We start from the raw sequence: 19,206 nt of genomic DNA, 5'->3' as shown, positions 1-19,206 counted from the left end.
GTCTGAGACCTGCCCTGGATTGTACGCACTTCCCAGGTCTAAGCCACTCAGGTTCAGGTACTTGGGTAGTCCTTAGAGGCACAGACACTGTTGGGCCTGCATTCTGTGCCCTTCCCAGATCTGAGAAACTCAGGTGACCAGGTGTTTGGAGAGTGCAGTCCCTGCGACTTATCACCTCCCCTGTCCCTGCTGCTCGGTTTTCTGGGTGTACAACTGGTGCAGCTTCTCAGGCAGATGTTGACCATCCAGAATCCCAAGAAGTCTTGGTTAGCAACGAAGCCTGCTTGCAGTTTGGTAGATGATGCTTTTCTGGGGCTGCGACTGCCTGCTTCTGGCTCTGGCTGCCCTCGCCTGCCTGTCACTGGAGGGGGATAGGGTGGTCTGCAGCCGGCTAGCTCTGCTCAGTCCTTTGTTCCGTGAGTGGGCCTAACAGTGTCTTAGGTTAAGGCTTTTCGTGTGGTAGCTATCCCACAGTCTGTTTTGCTAGCCCAAGTTACTTCCCTTAGATTGCCCTCAGGGCATTCAGGCCCTGCCCTTACTGTAAGCAATGCAGCCGGCGCCTCCCTGCCCAGCCCCCGCTTGCTAGTGGTGGATGCGGGCCTTTGCGCTGCTTCTCCTCTGGGGGAGTTACCATTGGGCACATAATCTGCGGGTTTTAATTATTTATTTTTCCTCCCAATTATGTTGCCCTCTGTGGTTCCAAGGCTCGCCACAGACTTGGCAGTGAGAGTGTTTCCTGGTGTTTGGAAACTTTTTTTTTTTAAGACTCCCTTCCTGGGACGGAGCTCTGTCCCTACCTCTTGTCTTTTTGTCTGTTTTTCCCTACCTCCTTTCGAAGACAACGGGCTGCTTTTCTTGGTGCCTGATGTCCTCTGCCGGCATTCAGAAGTTTTTCTGTGGAATTTACTCAGCTTCCAAATGTTCATTTGATGAATTTGTGGGGGAGAAAGTGGTCTCCCTGTCCTATTCCTCCGCCATCTTAGGACTGCCCTTGTTCTTTTTCTAGTTCCCTTAATTGGATGAGGTTACTGAGATTTTTATGTGTTTAAAGCTATAAATTTCCCCTTAGTACTGCTTCCCTGTTTGTCATTAGTATTTCACTTTCCTTCATTCTACATATTTTCTGATTTCCCTTGTGCTTTCTTCTTTGCCATGATGGTTCTTTTAAATTTTTACAAATTTGTGAAATTTCCACTTTTCCTTCTGTTACTGATTTCTAACTTTATGCCACTATGGTTAGAGAAGATACATTTTATGAGATTTACCTTGTGAAATCTACTGAGACTTATGGCCTATTCTATGGTCTGTCCTGGAGAAGGCCCCACATGCCCTGGAGAAGTGTTTGTCTGTTAGACCTAATTGCCTGATTGTGCTCTTCACATTCTCTACCTATGCATTCATCTTGTCTGGTTGTTTATCCATCACTGAGAGTAAGGTATTGGAGGTTCCAAGTATTGTATAGAACTATGTCTCCTCTCAGTTCTATCCATTTCTAATTCACGTGTTTTGATGGTGTGACTGGGTGTGTAAATGGTTGTGATTTTATCTTCTTGCTGTATTGAACCTCCTAATCCTTGTCTCTTGTAACTTTTCTGATTTAAAGTCTATGTTGTCTGATATTAGTATGGCACGGCTGCTCTCTTTTGGTTACTGTTTTGATGGACTATCCCTTCCCAGGTGGCACTCGTGGTAGAGAACCAACCTGCCAAAGCAGGAGACATAAGCGATGTAGGTTCGATCCCTGGGTCAGGAAGAGCTCCTGGAGGAGGGCACAGTAACCCACTCCAGTAGTCTTGCCTGGAGAATCCCATGGACAGAGGGGCCTGGCATTCTACCTGCCATAGGGTCGCAAAGAGTCACGACTGAAGTGACAGAGCACAGCACATCTTTTTCTATCCTTTCATGTTCAACTTTTTTTCTGTCTTTGGATCCAGTCTCTTATAGATAGCAAATAGCTGCGTCATATATTTTTATCCTTTCTGCCAATCTTTTAAGTGGAGAGTTTAATCCATTTACATGTAATTACTGATACTGAAGGAGTAATTATCTGAAGGAGTAATCAGTAATTGTCATCTGGCTCTTTTTCTGTATGCCTTATGTCTTTTTTGTCCCTCACGTCCTGCAAGATCACCTTTTGCATTGTTAATTTTTTGTAGTGAAACATTTTGATTCCCTTCTAGTTTCCTTTTGTGGATATTCTGTATCTATTTTGTGATTACCATGTGATTACAAATAACATCCTAAAATTACAACACTCTAATTCAATTTAAGCCAGTTTAATTTCAGTAACATAAAAAACCTGTTCCTATACAGCTCTGACTCCAGCCCCTTTCAGCTACTGATGTTACAAAATTAAATCTTTTTAGATCATGTCCAAAAGCAGACCAATTTTTAAACTATTAATCTCGTCGAAGAGAAAACAAAAAGTGGAGCTACAAACCAAAGTTAAAATAGGACTAGCGTTTTTTTTTAGTTTGACTGCACTGGGTCTTAGTTGCGGCGTGTGGGATCTAGTTCCCTGACCAGGGATTGGACCAGTTTCAACCTAGTCCTTCTGCATTAGCACCAGAGATTCTTATCACTGGGCCACCAGGGAAGTCCCAAGGCTTGCTTTTCTAATTGCCTATCTACTTTTACCAAATATGAATTCCTAAGTTTGTCCAGGGTTTTTCATTACAACCTGGAGGACTCCGTGCTGCAGGAGTATAGTTAGCACAGTTAGCATTGCTAGTTAGTGCTGGCAGTCAGTGTAGTCAGCAGATCACCATGATGCTGGGCCTCACAGCTATCTCAGGGGACAAGGCTTCTATTGAGAACTGCGATTCTTTACATTATCGGTAAAGGTTGATTTGCCAAAGTGGGCCCGGTACGTTCTGACTGGGACAGAGTTGGCCATAAAGGTCATTAGGAAGAGTCAGCAGAGCTTCTCCAGACTCCAGGACTCTTCCGGGAAGTGAATAGTATGAAGGTTCTAAACCATGAAAATATCGTCAAACCACTGGAGGTGACTGACACAGGGACCTTGTTCCTGGATGGAGGGCCTCAGTGAGGGGGACACGTGCACCATTTGGAGGACCGTGGGACATGGACCAAATGACAGAGGCTGACGCCCGAGGCCGCTGGGACAGCTGCTCTCTGCCCTGCAGCACGGCCACCAGGGGCACGTCCTGCGCTGGGACCTGAAGCCAGGGAACCTCCTCTTTGACACCGAGTAGCACGTGAAAATCACAGACTTTGGCCTCAGCAACGAGTGTGATGAGAGTGGGAAGCTCAACACTTTCTATGGCAGCTGCACTTACGCTGCCTGAGAATTCTTCCTGGGACAGGGCTCCTACTGCCCTGCGGTGGATGTGTGGAGTCTGGGAGTAGTTCTCTACTCCATGGTGACCGGGACCCTGCCCTTTGGGGGATATGACTTTTCAGAGCTGTGGCTGTGAATCCTCGTAGGGCAACAACACGTTCCCCTGTGTCTGTCATCAGAGAAGGAATTTGCTAAAAAATATGGCCCTCAACCCCAGTGACAAAAGCACCTTAAATGACTGATGAGGCCTCCATGGGTGAACCTGGGCCAGAAGGAGCCACTCAGGCCATTCTGTGCACCACCGTGTGACAAGGACCCAGGGATGACAGTGGTAAGGACTCTGGTGTGGAGGTGGGACCTGATCCATGACTCAGGGAACAGGCAGCAGGCATTGCACTGTCAGCTCAGGGGAACACAAGGTGGAGGGCTGCTCCATCACTGCGAGGCTCTCCCCTTCCACTGACCTCAGCAGCCATAACTTGAGCCTTCTCCAAGGCCTGAGGTGTCCACACTCATACCACGTGGCTCAACCAGGGAGAGAATGTACAACTGCACAAGGACCAGAAGTCAGAGCAGAAGATGAGGGAGCCTGCTGGTCTCCACCTGGCCTGGAGCAGAGGCCCGCCATCCCCAGCCCAGCGCCCTGTGTGACCCTGAGGCCTTCCCTCCGCCAATAGCACCAGCAGCAGGACTGAAGTTCCAGAGGGAAGCAGCTGCCCCTGGGTGTGTCCAACACCAGGAGCTCCTCCCACACTGGGCAGCCTGAGAGTGTGTCTCCAGACACTTTCCTCTGGCCACAGCCCAAAAGAGTGGGGTTCACTTGAAAATATGCAGATTTATAATAGTCTGCCCAGCAAGAGGCAGCATAACAAACGGAGCCCAGGTTAAGTCCATGGATGCCCCACGATGAAACGTCAGGATGCAGTCCCTGGCAGTGGTTGAGGGGTCAAATCCTCTGATAAGATTCGAATCAGGAGGGTATCCCATACCTCCACAGCCTTCAGAAGCATCGTATCCAAAACACTGGCCAGGTCAGAGGACGGTCTGCAGCGGCCTGGGTGACCAGAAGAGGGCCCGCCTGGCTGCAGGCCCACCCCTGGGCTCTCACCTGAAACTGCAGAGACTGGACTGCCTCTCCTGGGCATGTCTCCCTACCCCACTCTTCTGTCCTGCATGTGAGAGGGGGAGGCGGAGACTTCTTGTCAACTCTTTGGTTCTTCCAATTCCTCTTGATAAACTTGATGCTCCAGTTTTGAATCCTCCCTGCACAGAATTGAGGCTGTGTATTTTCTGGTCTAAGAAGTGTGCAGTCATGTGGTACTAGAAGTAAATCAGAACAATTAAATGCAAAGATGACCAAGAGAATTAGGAGGATGACTCCCAACAGCAACAGTTGCTGCGCTGCAGGGCCGAGATGCAGAAAGCATGTATGACCTCCCTGCACTGACATTACCCAACATCTTCAGAAGGGCTGAGAGGAACTTTTGGTCCCTGGGGCCTGTGTTAATCATGACCGAGATGCCCATAAACAGGATAAAGTCCTGTGAAAGCCTGTGTGTAGTGTGATCAGGTCCCTGTGCAGCTGAGTTTCCTGAATCTCTGCTTTCACATGATGGGGGAGTTGTCCTGATATGTGGGTGTGACCACAGGGACTGGAGAGCAGGCCATCTGGCAGGAGAAAGCTGGAGTGTCAGGCACACACAGGACAGAGGTCAGGAGCCAGGCTGGCGAGAGGGGCCTGGGCTGGCCCCCTTGCTTCCAGGACCATCCACACCGGTGCTCTGTGTTCTGTGTCTCCAAACTGAAACATCCCCACCTCAGGGCTGGAAAGTAGTTGAATCTGATGATGGAACGTTGTGCTCAGAGACTGTCTCCTCTTCTGTGAGGTGTGGGCTGGTGCTGGCTGGGCCACAGCTGCCTCCGGTCACTCTATTTGTCCACACAGTCCCACAGGGAGGGTATGGATTTTGTACTAAAGAGCAGGGCATCCATGAGCAGGGCGGGACACAGTCTCCTTCCACTGGCGAAGATGTCTCTGGCTGCCGGTGTCCAGAGGGCCCTATGGAGGTGGGGTGGGGAGAAAGCCTCAGTGTCAGTGATGGAACCCCATCAGCGATTTGTCAGCAAAACTCAGGAAAAGCACCCCCTTGCCCATGATTTTCAACTGGTTTCTGATTTCCTTCATGCACTTTGTCTAACAGACAATCTCATAAAATGTGAGTTCAGGGTAGAGATAGGTCGGGTGGTGGGAGGGAGCATTAGAGGCAGTGGGCTGAGGCATCCAAGGGCTCCCAGTGCCTTGTCCACTCCCAGGTCACCGGGCATCCTCCTTTATCTGGACACTGGCCGCCCAGGACTACAGAGTTACCGCCTCTTCTGCAGCTAGGGTGCTTGTGTGACCAGGCTCTCTTCCAGAGGGGATGGGAGTGATTCGCACAAACTCTAGAATGTGTCCTGGGAGAGAGAAGCAGGCCCTTTCTGCTTCTCCCTCTGTCCTGATCAGGAAACTTCAGCTCTGAGGTTGGAGCTCATTCTGCCCTGTGGACAAAGCAACTCCTCTGGATCGAAGGGCATCAGGGACAGGAAGCTCCGGACCAGCCCTGGACTGTCCGCCTCCTGACCCAGCGTGAGGGGGGCCAGCTTCCCTTTGCCCCTCAGCCATGGGCCCCGAGTTACAGCTGCTGAGCCTTACCCTAGGCTGGACAGCAGGCTTGGAGGGGGCCTTTCCTGTGGCTCCCAGGATCAGGCTGCTCCCAGGACCACAGCTGTCTGATGTTTCCCCTCTCACGTCCGTGGGGGATAGCCCAGCTCAACTGCAGCCCACTCTCCCCTCTGGGGGCTTCTCTGGAAATCTAATGACTAAAAGATTCAGGAGTGATACATTCCAGGGGCACCACCCCCACTCTCTCCCAGAGATGCAGCTTGTTTTGAAACAGTGATATTTCCCTGCTACCACCTGCGGATTCTAACCAAATAACTCGGGAAACAGGCCATCTCACATGTGGTATAACTTGATTATTGCCAGAAACATGAGTTTGGAACCGAGAACTTTCCTGCTCAGCTGACAACTGTAAAAGCTTAATTTGAAAAACCAACCCATTTCCACCCAAAGGCAGAGACTGGTTCTTGGTCATGCCTGGGCCTGAGCCCTCAATTTAGGGAGATGGGTAGTTAGGACCTCGTAGGAGTTCGGTCCTGTTCACATGATACTTATATGCCCTCCACCCTGATGGAGCCTGTGATTTTATGGGAAAAGGAATTCTAATACATCTTAATATTTTGTACTTGGTTTTGTAAAAAGGTGTATAGTTCACTTGTTCTTCATTTGTTTGCTGTGTCTGCAAAGCGTCTCATAGGCTGGTGTAAAATAGAATATTTAGTAGAAACTTTGAGGGTCAGTAAGGCTAACTGATCAGAAAACAACCACTATTGAAATGAAAGTTTCTCCTCACAGTCCTGGAAGAGGGGGTTTCACCACGCAGGGAGCATGGGGAGGTCAGGAGGTGGAGGAGCCGGAGCTGTGGACAGAGGAAGCCTTCATCGCATTGCTGAAGAGGGAACAGCAGGCAGGGTGAGCAGGATGAAGGCTGGCTGGGCTGAGTAACTTCATTGGCTCTGGGGTTAGGGGACCCCAAGTGTCCTACAACCTGACCCTGGTTAGCAGGGCAGGTGGACAGTGGTTCGGAGTGTGAGCCCAGTTAAAGAGAAGGTTGGTTTGTATGTGAAAAGTGGGCCCTGGGGGGGAATTCCCTGGCATCCAGGGGTTAGGACTAGGCATTTTCTCTGTCAGGGGCCAGGGTTCGATCCCTGGTCCAGGAACTAAGATCCCACAAGCCCTGTGACGCACTTAAAAAAAAAAATAGTGGTCCCTGGAAGGACTCCTGTGGGGGCAGGGGTGACAAGGGGAGCAGGAGGCCCAGTTGAGGTGCTGCAGAACACGGAGTGCTTTTGCTTGCAAAAGCAAAGCATCAAGTTGACGGAAGGTAGAAATGGTCTGTAGAAGGTACAGCTCTAATGTCACCTCCTCAGAGGAGCCTTCCCTGCGTGCACCCTCCACAGGGAGACCCTCCCCAGGGCTCACCTGCTTCATTCCTGCACAGTATTCAGCACCCAACTCCCTGCTCCACACCAGCCATGCCTCCCCCAACCCAGTGGAAAGGTCCTCACAGGGACCGCAGGACTTGACCTCTCTCCCACCACTCCCACTTTGGTCCTCTCTTCCGCACCCTGCACTCCTGACTTCCCTGGCCTGCGTGTCCCCACAGCATGTGTCCTCCTAACAGGCCCTGTGCTCCCTGTGTGCCTCATTCAGCACCAGACCTGTCCCCCAAGTCAGTGCTGAGCCTGCCCCCCGGGTCAGTGCCAGGCACACAAGAGACTCAGCAAGTCGTGAGTCAACAACTCACCATCACTGCCTGGAACATTCTTGTCCATGGCCTCAGTGTCCACACACACAGTGCAGGTTCACTGAGGCCCTACTGTGGATTGGGTACACTCCAGACCCAGCACACAGATGGAGTGAAGCAGCGAGTCTCCATTCTCAACAGCACACAGCCTGGAGGGAGACAGAGGAAAATAAGTAATGTATAGGCAAAGTCAGGTGGTAAGATGTTCCAAGGAGAAAAAGGGAGTCAGGAGGGACATTTGAAGGCAAACTCTTGGAGGTGTTCAGAGAGCAAGTGACGCAGGGGGAGAGAGTGCCAGGATTAGAGATTGGCGGTGGAAAGGCCCCGGGGGCCACAGTGGGCTGCGTGTCGAGAGTCTTACGCTCTGCGGCTTCTTAGCTTTCTCCCCAGCCTGTATGTTGCCTTTATTTATAATCCTAATTCTGGGCCACCCATCTGTAGGGCTTAGCAGATTCTAGTCCAGTCATTTGAAGTGGGAATGCGTGAATCTGGGTCATGTGTTTACTGAGTGGCCTCCCTGGGCCCAGCTGTGTTTGGCCCCAGCAGGCTGTGAAGTGAGGACGATCTCCACCCTGAGGACCCCAGTTAGTGGACATCCAGATGCCCTCAGGTCCCTTCTGTTGCACCCCTGGGCCCCTCCTCTGGGTCTCAAGCTCCCACCCTGACTTCAGTTGCACCTTTGTCCCCTACTTCCAGCTCCTCCTGGACATTTCTGTCCCAGTGGCCCCTGAACTTCCCTGGATCAGCATGTCCCAGACAGAGTTCATCCCTGGCCCCATAACAGCTGTCTCACCATGAAGCACCTCTTGTGAGGGGGCCACTCCCAGCTGGATGCTTGAGTCCCAAGGCACAGCCCCTTCCCTGCCATCATATGCCTCCCAGTCATGGTCCCACCTCTAGGGGTTCCCCATCATTCTCCCCCTCCTTCAGCCTTGCGTTGCACACCAATCCATCCCTCCTCTTCGCAACTCCCCATGAGGCAGGAACAGGTACATACGGGCACAAGGAGGTGACAGGATATTCTACTTGGAAGATAGAATCGGATCCCACAACAGAGGACAGACAAGGTCTCCCCAGTTGGCCAGAGCACAGACCACAGTGGCAGCAAGATGCCCCTAAAGGGTGAGGCAGCCTCATACTGCAACCCTGCCATCTGTCCCCCAGGGCATCTTGTGCTTCATGCCTTGGCCTGGGCTACTGCCTACCTCAGTCTGTTAGGGGGATACATGTTCATTAATTCACTCACTCATTCTTTTATTATGTACCTGGTTTCTGTTCTGTGCCAGCTGAATAAGGCCTCATCCTTGGAGACCCAGCTCAGACACCACCTCCTCCATGAAGCCCTTCTTGATTCCCCACCCTTTCTACAGCTCCTCTGGCCTCATCTGGGGCCCCCAGGACTGTGATCACATTATGTTTACTTCTCCAGCCTGTGACCTCTGTGAGGGTCTGGGCCCGATGCAGAAAGGGGCTCAGAAAAATGTGATGGGGATAAAACACCAAATAGATGAAAGGATCAAACACAGGCCACATGTCCATCAAGTGCCCCTCCTCCATCCCTCTAGGACCAGGGCTCCATCATCAATAGGAAGCAATGGGACCCACTCTCACCTCATGCTCATTCAGACAACTAACAGTCTGGTGTTTTTTTTCTTTTTAACTTGGGAGCCATGTCACGATGGTGCCCCTGAGTAGTGAGAAATCTAGTCACCACTCCAGGAGTGGAATCTACCTGTCCTGTCTTAGCTGAGACTGGATGGGAACAAATGCAGGATGTGGAGGAGGAGATCCTCAGGGTCTCGCCGAAAGGGTCTCTTCTGTCTCACTGGAAGAGGTGAGATGGAAAGAGAGGAGGCACAGCTGCCAGGGCTGGGTCACAGCAGGAAGAGTGGAGACCAGGGGCTCCCCGGGTTCTCCTGCTGCTCCTGCCTCCACGCGGAGCCTGCTTCTCATGCTGCAGCCCACCTCCAGGCCCTCACATGGCTGAGCCTCCACCAGGAACCCTCTCCTCTCCTCACCAGCACCAATGCCCTGGCCCTTTCAAGACTCTGCTCTTCTGGGGACTTGTCCCTGAGCCTGCCTGCCCTGGGCACCCACCCCACCGTGACTTACTCCTCCACTCTGTACTCAGCCCTCCTGCTGTAATGGCCTGAGGACAACACGTCTCCCTGGGACATAGTCTGTGCTCTGGGACCAGCTGAGACCCAGCAGACTTCGGTCATAAGCTCTAAATCTCTGTGACCCTGGGTGAGTCCCTTGTCCCCTTGGAGGCTCCATTTCTCCTGTAAAGGGTCTGGCAGTGGCCACTTCACAGCAAAGCTGAGCCATTGGAGCTGCCAGAGGTGGAGTTGGGCCAGAGACTGTGGCCCTCAAGGCTGACCCAGGGACCGGGCCCCTCATGGCCAGTGTTTGTGGAAAGACCGGGAGCAACGATGCACGCGTGGTGGGAGAAGGGCTGGGTTTAGGGGCAGCTTTGGAGCCTGAAGACACACCACCCAGGGGATATGTTATGGAGCTCCTGGCCCTGGTTTTTCCCACCCCTTCCCTTCCTGGGTGCCTTTGGAGGACATGTGACGACGAACCCCTCCTTTGAGGGCTGCACTCAACCCATTTATCCCACCCTCCAGGGGATCAGGACAAACTCCACACAGCTGTGGCCCTCATGTCAGCAAAGCTCCATGGACTAGGAGGAGGACTGCAAACCCAGACATCTCCAGGAGCAGGCATGAACAGGCCGGGGAGAGCCTGGGCCTAGGGGCTGCATAGAGGGAGGTGGGCACTGTGGCGAGCTGGGGACACAAACCCCTTCCGGAGGGGCCCCCACTCAGCCTCAGAACAACCTCACCCATTCACCCCCTGGGAATGTCCCCCAGGAGGCCAGGACTTCTCATTTCATGTCAAAACTCACAAAGCTAGAAATCTGGGGCTTTGTCTGAAATCTCCTAGTGTTTAAATGTTGAAATTAATTTTTAAAATCCAGATTTGCCCCTGGGCCCTTGTTCAAGGCCCTTGGTTTAAGACCCAATGTGGGCTGGGCAGCTGCCCTGAGGCAGGGTCCAGACTGGATGCTCTGTCACTGCCCAGCACGGCCCTCGTCCTCTGGTGCCTCCTTGTGGATGCTCAAGGGACAGCTTCACCCTGAGAAACCAGCCCCCAGGCAGAGTACCGGGGGTCAGGGTCTCCCAGGGCTGCCCTTTCCTTCAGCAGATCCACGGCAGTGGAGCCATTTATGCCCCACACTAGGCTTGCCCTGTGTGTGGAAGAGCTGGAGTTGCCTTCACGAGAAGTGTCCATGTGCAGGAAAGCGATGAGTCTTTCCCAAAGCCCTAAACCTGTATTGAGCACCTGCTGCACACACAGTCCTAGGATGGGAGCTTGGGGATGGGGGAGCCCGAGCATCTGACCACAAGGACCAAATAGGCCAGATGAGAAGGCAGTGGTGTCCAGGGCTTCGAGGAGGAGGGAAGATACATCTGAGGGGGGAGGGGGCATGTGACTGGGGTACCTTTGAAGCATCATCGCCAAATGATCTGGGGGGACAGAGGACACGTGTGCTTGGTGCTCAGAAGGTGTGGGGAGCAGAGGGAGGGACCCTGTCCCTGTAGAGGCCTCCCTCCCCTTCCTCTGTCCTGACGGGGCTGCTGATGAGGCCACTCTCAGTCTGCCCTCCTGGCCCTGTTACTATTTCTCTGCACAGATGAGGACGCCATGGTGCAGAGAGGGCAGTGGCCACCGGTGGTCACACAGCAGGGTCTCAGTGACCCCTCCTGGGGCCCTGTTATGAGTTCTCTATGGCAGATGTAGACCCTTTCCCTGCTTCAAACTTTAGGTTTCAGTTTTTTTGGGGTCACTGTGCACTGGGAACAAAACGTGTGTCCATAACGTGGACACGAACTGCACTTCCACTGACAGACAAGGGTGAAGAAATGAGATACATACCATATGCACACATATACAGTGGATCTGACTCAGATATATATCAAATACACACATGCATATACAATGGATCTTACTCAGATATATATCATATATACACATACATATACAATGGATCTTACTCAGATATATATCAAATATACACAACATATACAATGGATCTTACTCAGATATATACCATATGTACACATATATGATGGATCTTACTCAGATATATACCATATGCACACATATACAGTGGGTCTTACTCATATATCAAATATACACATATACAATGGATCTTACTGAGATATATATCAAATATACACATATACAATGGATCTTACTCATCTATAAAAAAGCATTTGCAACAATATGGATGGACCCGGAAGGCATTATGCTCAGTGAAATAAGTCAGAGAAAGACAACTACAGTCTCACTTGTATGTGGAATTGAAAAAAAATCAAACTCAGAAACAGAATAGGGTGTGGGGAACCAGAGGCGGGTGTAGAGGGGGCAGGTGAAGTGGGTGAAGATGGCCAACAGGCACACACTTCCAGCTCTAAGACGCACAGTCCCTGGGGTTGTGTAATTACAGCAAGGTGACTGTGGTTAACAATACTGCGGTGTGTATATGAAAGTTGCTAAGAGAGCAGTTCTTAAGAGATCTCATCACAAGAAAATAATGTGTAGCTGTGAGTGGTTGTGGATGGTAACTGAACTTGTGATCATTTCACAGCATGCACACATATCAAATCATGATACTGGGCGCCTAAAACTAACACTGTTCTGAACCGATTATATCTGATAACCTGTATCTCAGTGATCGGGGGTGAAAGCCTGGAAGATCTATTGCTGAAGCAGACCCCAGGTCCCTCAAAGCCTAACAGGGCCCTTTATGGGAACAGCTTGCTGACCCTGCCCTGGAAGACAGTGGTCATTGCAGCCACAGCAGCGAGTCTGGGAGCACTCCCAGCCCATCCAGCCCCTGTGCTCTACTTGTCGCCTCATTTACCCCCCTACCCACCCCAAGAGGGACAATATTCCCATTTTACAGATGAGAAAATGGAGGCTTGTTTTGCTTTGAATAACTAATGAAGTGATGGGAACCAGCTTTGAACACCAGTGTTCTGAGTTCAAAGCCACATCTCAACCCTGATCTCTAGAAGGTGGGGGTCTAGGCATTGGAGACCCTCTATCTTCCACACTTGAAGCCCTGCTCCAGGGCCCACCATCCAGCGGCAGAATCAACACACTTAACTCACTTATTCTCACCCACTCAGCCCTTGGCTGCTGCTCTCCTGCCGCTGACACTTCAGCTGGCTGAGGTGCTACAGGCGTCCTATCTCCACCTGCTGGCCCTCCCTGCCCTAAGCGGCAGCCCCTCCTCACCTCCTTATTCTAAACCTTTAGCTCACAAGTCTGCAGAACTGCATGAAAACAGCCCTGCTGGCCTGTGTGGAGGCCTTGATAAGGGGAGGGAGGGAGAGTTTTGGGTGGCCTCTGATACAGAAGGGATATGGAAAAGACAGTACTTATGTCCATAATGGGGCTCAGTTTGAAGCTAAGAACTTGGTCCCAGAGAGAAATAAAGGCTGAGGAGGGGCTGAAGGTTACAAGGATGCTGAGAAAAGGGCTTGACTATGGGATTGCAAGTAGGTGGTGCTAGTGGTAAAGAACCCGCCTGCCATTGCAGGAGACCTAAGAGATGTGGGCTCCATCCCTGGGTCGGGAAGATGTAGGAGTAGGAAATGGCAACCCACTCCAGTATTCTTGCCTGGAAAATTCCACAGACAGGAACCTGGCAGGCAATGGTCCATGGGGCCAAACACAACTGAGTGACTGAGCGCACAATTTAATAAAAAATAATCAGGCCCCTGGATGATAACAGTTTGCACATTAAGGTTGGAATTGGCTACTTGACCTCAGTTCCCAGATGTGACTCTCTGGGAACTGGGGGGCCTTAACTAGGGGTGCTGTCCTCTCAGCCATAGCCACACCTGCCCACATGTGCACCTGGGGCCTGTGGTCCCATGGGTCAGGGCACTCCTGTCAGGCCCAGGAGGGCCAGGTCATAAGGGATGACACTTCTGTGGGGTCACCTGTGTGCCCCCTGCAAGGGTGAGCAGCACGTGAAGAAGAGCCCTCCTTCCCCTCCATACCCCAGTTCCCAGGTCCAGTGCTGGGCAAGCACACATCAGATCCTGTCTGTGTAGCAAACATCCTGGCTGGTGTCAGGAGGCTGCCCACTCTGACGTCATAAAGGGGATGGTGGATTGGGATCCAACCCCCCAACTCACCAGTGAGTCCCTCACCCACATCCAGCCCCTGTTATCTTCTCTGTAAACTGGAACCCACCCTGGGGCCCCCGTGTAAATTACGACACAAAGTGCTGGGCTGTTTCAGGAACCCTGGGGTGTGCTGACCCTGAGGCCCGGAAGGTGGGAGAGGAGTGGTGTGGGTGTAGCAGGTGTGACAGCAGAGCTGTGTAAGAACCAGCTGAGTGTGCTTTCTAATATCCAGAAACAGAAAGCTGCCACTAGCAAATGCATTCATTAGGGCCACATTTACTCTCGCACCAGTTACAATCATCTGCTTGAAAAGAGCTCGCTGGAGACTATCAGTGACATTTCTGACCATCAAAGAACAGTGATGCTTAGCTCCTCAGCCCAGGGGGCCTTGTGCACTGGAATTTCTGTCTGCTTCTGTCCTCACTCTCTTGCTCAGCTTCTCTAAGCAGCTTCCCATGGCCCAAGGCCTGCTCATCTCCAGGCAGAAAACACCATATAAAGTCTTGCCACCTTCCCCACCCAGGCTGTGTTTCTGCAGCAACTAGCCACCAGTGATCCCAGTCCCCTGATCATCCCGGCATCTCTGCATGTGCTACTCTCCTCCTCTCTGCTCCCACGCCTTTGATCCCTCAGCTCCCATGTTATTTCCCCTTTATGGCAGGATGGCTTTGGCTGCTCACCCAGAGGATTGGCCCAGTCCAACTCACTTTCTTCCAGTGGATGCTCAGTGTGGATGAATAAAGGTTGGTCCAAATCTGTCATGACAGCTGCTTCCACCACTAGCGATTGGTCAGGACAAGGATTCATGACCCACTTCTAGCCAGTGATATACTAGAGGAAGTCTACAGGGGCTCCTATGAGAGATTTTCCTTCCTGAAGAGAGATATGTAGGGGAAAAGGTGACCCTTGCTTTCAATGGAGGGTTAAATTTGCAGAAGTGATGGCTGGAGGGGAAGCAGCCACCTTGCATCCATGAGGCAATGACACCCACATTCTGGTGATGGTGGAATAGAGAAGCGGGTGGATTCTGATGAAATTGCTGGGCCACCAGACCCACTCTGACTCTCCCACCTCTCAGTTTCTTGAAACATTAAATATTAGTTGCCTGGGTAGTTGAAGCCACTCTCAATATGGATTTCTATCATTTCAGTCAAACACATAACTGATACAGCCTTCAAATCCCAGTTGAAAATTCTCTGTCCTGAAGCAGTTCCCCCAGCAGACTTGGGTCTCTGCCTCTGCCCCACACCCTTCACCCATGAAAACAGCGTAGGTGCTATGGCCTGTCAGCCTGGCTGGCTTATCTGTATGTGGTCTGTGAACACCTCTGGGCAGGCCTCTGCCTTCTCTTCTCTGTGCACCCTGAGCCTGCAAACAGTGGGCCTTCAGAACCTTAGGGACCTCACCCTACCATGGCCAGAATCCTCCAGCTATCAAAAGGCCTGTGGATGCTCTTTGGCCCAAGTGCTTCTTTCAGACTGTGGGGTCTTCTACAGCCTCTGCAGCATCAAGAGCAAGGGGCATTGTAAACAGAGCTTCCCAGCTGTTAGATCTCACCTCTCACCTGCCTTCCTGTGCTGAGCTGTCAATTCCTTGTCCACTGGGTCTCTCCTGTGGCACCATGGGAGGCTGCAATGTGGAGAAAGGAGTACTGGAGCTGAGTTTCAAGGGAGATGTGGAAAGGGCAGTGTTGGATGCATCCTGTTCAAATTGAGTGAGGTTCCCTGTACATTCTGGAAAAGGCTTCTGGTGTGCAAGAGGGAAGCAGGGCCCCCCAAGGCCCAAAGGAAGAAGATGTCCACAGGTATGAGTGGGGAGCCTCCCCTGTAGCAGCTCCAGATGGGAGCCAGGGACTCAGGAACTGTCCATGTGGTCACATGAGCATGACTATGTAATTGACAAGCAAAGCAGGAGAAAGGTGGGAAGGAGTTGGGGAAACCAGAGGGTTGGGTGTGGTCTGGTGAAGTAAGGTGCCCTCCTTCCTTCAGTGTGAATTGCTTTTGTGACTGTCAAAACAGCCACTGGGCAGTTACCAATTCTCAGACCCCTGGGAAGCCAGCGTGGGGCTGGGTGCCTTAGCCCCTTCACATGGACAAGCCGCACCATGTGGCTTCCCAGATTTCAAGGAGCAGGACCTGGTGCTTCTTTCTGACTTCACACTTCCTGGCTGTAGCCCACTTACCTTCCTTCTCTGAGCCTCCATCTTGTCCTCTAAAAAGGGACATGGGTTACTACCTTAACCCTGTGAGGACTAATTTGGGGAATCCTAGAATTAATAGTTGGCCCCAACAGATACCGCTTGTATCCATTCAAATCTCCAAATTAAACTGGAGTCTTGTAGTGTTATGGGGAATTTCTTCCCTGAGGTCAGATGAAACCCACACCGTGGCAGTCCCAGGGTCTCCACTTAGCCAGCTGGACATCAAACCCAAAGGGGCTCAAACAAGCTAACAAACAAGAATGATCGTAACTAAGTCCACGAGCACAGCTTCTGGCTGGACTGTACCTGGGTCTCAGGGACGTCAGCAGGAATCGTCTTCCCCCACCTCTCAGCTCTGCTTACAGATGTCATCCTCACCCAAGTAGCTCTGCCTTTATGGAACAAGGCCACCAACCGCCACAAGCTGATGTCACATCCCTCCAACTGCCACAGGCTGACCTCACTTCTGTCCAACTGCCAAGGGCTGACCTTAGGTATCCCCTGTTCCTAATGGCAATAAACCTCCATTCCCCAGGATTCCAGCATATGCCCTGATTCGTCACTTGTCCAGCCCTGAGTCAATCACAGGTGTCCAGGAGGATGGAACATGCTGATTGGTCAGGTGGAGGTCATGTGACCACCCCCTCTGGGAAACCTGTGAGCTGTTCAGCATGTTTCAGGGAGGGAGACAGTGTGATGCCCCAAGAGCAGGGGTGAGGGCACAACTGAAGGATCTGCTGTGATGTGTTTCTGGGATGTACCTGCTTACATCCTCCTCACATACCCAGTTTCCCCTATTTACAAAATGCTTTGTGACGGATCTCTTCCCTCCCCAAGCCCCATTTCACCCACTCACACCAATTAGGATCAAGACCTCCTGTTTGGAGATAAGACTGGGGATCCCCTCCCAGCCTCAAGGCTTGTTTTCAGTGTGTGATTGCAGTCATTTATTCAGTCAACAAATACCCACTGAGCATCACGATGTGTTCCACAGGTTTCAGGACTGTTGGTTGCTCTGAGTAGTGGGCATTACCTAGGGGCCTCCCAAAGGGAGTGAATTTTGTCTGAGGAAGCCGTTCAGACGGAGTCACTGAATAACTGAATTGCTTGCTGTACCCCTGAAACTAACACAGCCTTGTAAATCAATATACTTCTATATATAAAAAAGGTATTCCCTTCTTGAAAATTGTCCTTAAACTTGTAAAGTTTTCCCTTTCAAATGTAGGTTCTTGTGTCTGTAATTGATTTGGTGGTGTTTCTCTGAGTTAGGGATCCAGCTTTGTTTTCCAGTTGCCTGTCAAATTGCCCCAGCACCATTTACTCAATGGGCCTCCTTCCTCCATTTACATACTGAGAAGCATTTTTGCAAACCCCTAAGTATCAAGGACCTCAGGTCTTTGGTAATCTGTAGAGCACCCCACGGTCAAGCAGACTGTCTCTACAGTCTATACCTTCTCTCCTCTTTCTATCATTGCAGTTTCTAGAATGCACAAGTGCCCCAGAAAGCCCCGTGTAGTGACCCATGGATGTTTCTGTGAGGACAGGGGACGTGAGCATGGAGGAGGGGCTGAGTCCTTAACGACCATGTGACCATGCTGAGTGACCCCAACAGGGGGTCTGGCGTCCTCAGATGGGGCTTGGATGTCCTGGTGTCTGGTTGTGCCAGTGGGACTGGCAGATAGGGACCTGGGGCTCTGGGGCCAGCAGTAGAGAGATTAGCCCTCTCAGCTTGCTTTTGCATTCTTTTGCCCCCTGTGGGCTCCACATAGCTGGTGTAGAGACATTTCTGACACCTTTATCCTAAAAGCCAGAGAGGTGCTCACTGCTTGTGCTTCTCATCCTGGTCTCATCCTTCCTTGCGTCACATTGACTATAAGGTACCTGTGGTTTAATAGACCACCACCTCCTACCCACCTTACTCCTACTAGCTCCTTTCCTGGTAGGCAGATAAAGAACTCTGGGAGCAGTACTCCATCATGCTTGAGCCTGGCCAGAGAGACACATTCTGGCCAGGAAGGCTGCACCCCTGCTGTGGCTTCTGATCCTGCACCCCTGTGCCGTTAGCATAGGCCCCACCCTGAGGCCTCCCCTCCCTGATCCACACCAGTAGAGAGTACTTGGTGCAGCCCCTTGGCTTTTCTGCCCTGGTCCTCCTCCAGCCCCATCTGCCTCCCAGGCTTCACCCTTGACGCCCACCCACAGGGTCAGGAGGGCCCAGTTCTGGACAGTTTCACACAATGAGACACTGTTGGAGGCCCTCCAACCCCTGGTCTAAATAAACATTTCCTTAGAGCCTCATGATCCTGTGAGGAGATACTGTTTTTGTGCCCATTTTACAGTTGAGAAAGACAAGGCTCAGTGCCACTGTGTGATTTGCCCAGGGTCACCCAGCAGGTCAGTGAGTGAGTTAGGGTTTGAACCCAGGCTGTGTGGCCCCAGTCTCCACATCTCAGACTCCATGACTCTATACAGGTTTTTCAACTTCTCAGTTAAATTTATTTCAATGCATTTTATTCTTTTTGGTGCAGTTGTAAATGGGACTGTCTTTATCATTTCTCTTTCTGATAGTTTATTATTAGTGTGGAGAAATGCAACAGATTTTTGTCCTGCAAACTTGCTGAATTTGTTAGTTCTAATAGCTATCATTTGGTGGAGTTTTTATGGTTTCATAAAATATTGTATCATATGTAAATAGTGACAGTTTTACTTCTTTTTTTCCAGTTTAATTTGGATGGCTTTTATTTTCTTTTCTTGCTTCATTCCTGGGTAGGACTTCCAATACTTGGTTGAATAAAAATGTGAGTGGGCATCCTTGTATTTTTCCTAATCTTTCAGATAAAGTTTCACCATTTCCCCACTGAGTATGATGTTATCTGTGGGCTCGTCCTTTATGGCCTGTAATATATTCCATGTATAACCACTTTGTTGAGAGTTGATATAAATAGATGCTGTATTTTGTTAAAAGCTTTTTCTGCATCTATTGAGATGATCATATAATTTTTATCCTTTGTTTCGTTTGTGTGCTTGAATCACATTGATTTGTACATATCAGCTTTGCATCCCTAGAATACATTCCACTGGACATGGCATTTG

General features: G+C 50.9%; 1 long non-coding RNA gene across 2 annotated transcripts; it reads right to left on the bottom strand.

Annotated features, from left to right (window-relative positions):
- Nucleotides 1–2,116: 2,116 nt before the first annotated feature.
- On the bottom strand, nt 2,117–16,919 carry LOC139180309 (uncharacterized). 2 transcript variants are annotated; one of them, XR_011564605.1, is made up of 3 exons: nt 15,471–16,919; nt 7,708–7,856; nt 2,117–5,839 (listed from the first exon to the last, which is right to left on the bottom strand). It is a non-coding gene; the product is annotated as an uncharacterized lncRNA (long non-coding RNA). The 2 variants fall into 2 exon arrangements; XR_011564606.1 differs by having other exon boundaries at nt 15,478–16,919.
- Between the last annotated feature and the right edge of the window lie 2,287 nt (nt 16,920–19,206).

This window comes from Bos indicus, chromosome 28 (genome assembly GCF_029378745.1).
Source record: "Bos indicus isolate NIAB-ARS_2022 breed Sahiwal x Tharparkar chromosome 28, NIAB-ARS_B.indTharparkar_mat_pri_1.0, whole genome shotgun sequence".
NCBI classification, from domain to species: Eukaryota; Metazoa; Chordata; class Mammalia; order Artiodactyla; family Bovidae; genus Bos; species Bos indicus.
The sequence above is the reverse complement of the archived record's forward strand: the minus strand, read 5'-3'. Positions and strand labels throughout refer to the sequence as shown.